Here is a 3,325-nt window from a genome sequence, read left to right as displayed (position 1 = left end):
CTCGTCGGCTACACACTTTCTCAGCTGGGACACATGGAAGGTGTCGTGAATCTGGCTCAACTCCGTAGGTAGCTCCAAACGATATGCTACCTTGCCCACCCTCACGATCACTTTAAACGGACCAATATACCGGGGCCCTAGGTTGCCTCTCTTCCTGAACCGGATCACTCCTTTCCAAGGAGATACCTTCTGGAGCATAAAATCTCCGACCTGAAACTCAAGCTCGGACCGACGCCAATCCGCATAACTCCTCTGGCGACTCTGAGTGGTCAACAACCTCTGTCTGACCTACTGTATCTACTCTGTCGTTTGAAGCACTATCTATGTACTACCCATCACACATTTCCCTACCTATCCCCAGCAAATGGAAGTCCGACACCTCCTCCCATACAACAGCTCAAAAGGTGGCATATCGATGCTCGAATGATGGCTGTTGATATGGAAAAACTCAACCAAGGGTAAATACGTGTCACAAATCCCTCCGAAATCTAATACACATACTCGAAGCACGTCCTCGAGCGTCAGAATCGTCCGCTCGCTCTGGAGTGTCCTCAGACATCACCATGATAAGCTCTAGCTCCTTTCTCATATGCCTCTTCGATACTGAGCTCCAGTTCAGCTTTTGACTCCACAGCTAAACCTCCAAAGGTCACCCATATCATGATCCAAAATATCTCACTAACTTCCTCCCCGTGACCACTATCCCGGCCCAGTGACATGCAAGTCACGAAATTCTCTTTTCCTTATGCGAAAAAAATACAATCCAACCGAGGCTCGACTCAACTCTGACCTCTGGTGTCTACTGCGCATATCCCCTGCGCATCTCGCCGAATCTACCGACAAAGACGGAGACCCCAGTCTCCCCCCACCCCGGTTCAACCACCAGGCTCCAAAAACTCAATACTAGGACTACTCAAGCCCAAAACACTTCCGCATCATACATTGATCGGAGAACACTCCATCATCACACTCTCTTGCCGTCTAGTGAGTGCTATGGCTCCCCGCAACATCATGATGACCTCTCAATGACTAGTGAGTACTACGGCTCCCCGCAGTATCACAACACCCTCTGACTAGTGAGTATTACGGCTCCCCGCAGTATCACAACACCCTCTGACTAGTGAGTACTACGGCTCCTCGTAGTATCACAACACCCTCTTACTAGTGAGTACTACGGCTCCCTACAGTATCACAACACCCTCTGACTAGTGAGTACTACGGGTCCCCGCAGTATCACAACACCACACTACATCCACTAACTCATGCTCCACAGGCTATCATAGGTAGCTACCCATATTCGACCTGAATATGTATCACAGACTCTGGCAGCAATCGTTATAATAAAATACCTAACTTTATGGAGATCCACTTTCTTAAATAATCCCTCTTGATGCCAATACTCGAAGGGCTCCCACTAGAACCGTGGATACATGATGCACCACTAGTCGTCTCAAACTCAAGATTCTAAGTAACTCTGAAATCGGGACATTATACCCGGGTACCACGGAACACCATTAAAGAACATCACAATGTCCTGCCTCAACCATTGATCTCCTACCCCCAGCACTATACATATACAACAATACATTTCCTCTGAACCCCATAAATAATTCTCCATTTTACCCAATGCGCAACTTCAGTGTATCCAAACACTCAATTAGAATACAAAGAAAGCGCTAACGCTTCAGAACACGTTGATGATCCTCTGAAACCCTCTTCCCCTGCTGCTCAAAATCCAAGCAAGGACACATACCGGCCTGGGAGTTGGCTGCTCGATAATCTTCTATCCTCCCCAAAAAGGGCATATACAGTCCATACTTCAACCTAGAAGTTCTCAACTGTCCATACCATCATTACGAGCCTTCCACTTGAAACGGGCCTGACCACTACCAGATTCCTGACCATTGGCCACCTGGCGTGGAGACACCCATCATTTCTCAGACACATACCACATGCATTATCTCGCCCTTTCTCCTTTCCTTGATCACCAATGACCCTGATCTCATGAATTCGAGCCGCAGGTTTCTATGTCCAACCCCTAACCACTCTTGCACAAATCTCTGGATCCCTCAAAAATACTCGGTTCTCCCTCACTTAGGGTTCGAACCATCACCAATTGACGTATCAACACTCTACCCCACAGACGGTTTCCTCCAGAAACATCGCACCTACGCTTGGAAGGTGCCACACAACGCCCAATGATCTCCCCACGAAGAGATCAATAAACCTCAATTACCCTAAATCTCCAAAGAAATCGTCAGGAACTTCTCATCATGACCGCCTCTATCCATTCGAAGTCCCATACCCTCCCAATACTGAACATCCCAACTGTCCAATACTATCACTAACTCTTAGACTGAAACAATAAATCATCATACTCCTCATCTTCGACTTCTCAACCCCCGTTCCAACACGTGAATCATCACGAGAATAAGGACTCCACTTCCATGCTCAATACCCATCATAGACAGAAGAGCCACCGCTCTGATATACTCGACTGGATTACCCGCCGATACCGCTACCACACGCCCTACTATACTCAATGTAATGTGATCCTTGACAATCTCAGTCCCCACTGACTACCTACTCATGGTAGATCATTTCCTCGTGGCAGACACGTTGCCTGATACTCTGGTGGAAAACATCGACATCAATGTCAACCCGTAGGGTTTACTCCTAAACCTAAAACTAAAATCTCACGCCTCTCCTACTCCCACAGGAAACATAAATAACACCCAACAAGTCATAGAAGGTGACATCTCCTCCTTCGTATGATTGCTCACTCAGTCCGTAATCCCTCATAAATGCCTTCTCTACCAATCCCCGAGTCTTGCGACTACATCTGACATCTTACAAAGGTACTCTGAAATGCTCCCGACCCCCTCTCAAGGGATGCCTCTTCGAACTCAATCATGGCCCTCAGCCTAAAACCCCATCGCGTCCAAATTCCACCAATCAATCCTGATCGGATAACCGGAGAATCACAAGCATCATTTGCTAAGAACCATGGTACTCAGCCCCTGACGTCTCTTCTCAATCTGCTATAATGCATGGTACACGAACCATAACATCATTCCTCAATCTGCTCTGACGTATGGTACTCGAACCATAACATCACTCCCCAATCTACTCCGATGTATGGTACTCGAACCATAACATCACTCCTCAATCTGCTATGATGTATGGTACTCGAACCATAACATCACTCCTCAATCTGCTACTTAGAACCTTCAGAATACTCCCTGTATCGAGTTTGGGTCCTCTGCTTTCGGTAGTACGGGCCCATACTACCTGCCACATCTACCCATACTTTCCACATGGACCA

This window comes from Lactuca serriola, chromosome 9, assembly GCF_051521515.1.
Source record: "Lactuca serriola cultivar US96UC23 chromosome 9, Lser_US96UC23_V15, whole genome shotgun sequence".
NCBI lineage: Eukaryota > Viridiplantae > Streptophyta > Magnoliopsida > Asterales > Asteraceae > Lactuca > Lactuca serriola.
The sequence above is the reverse complement of the archived record's forward strand: the minus strand, read 5'-3'. Positions refer to the sequence as shown.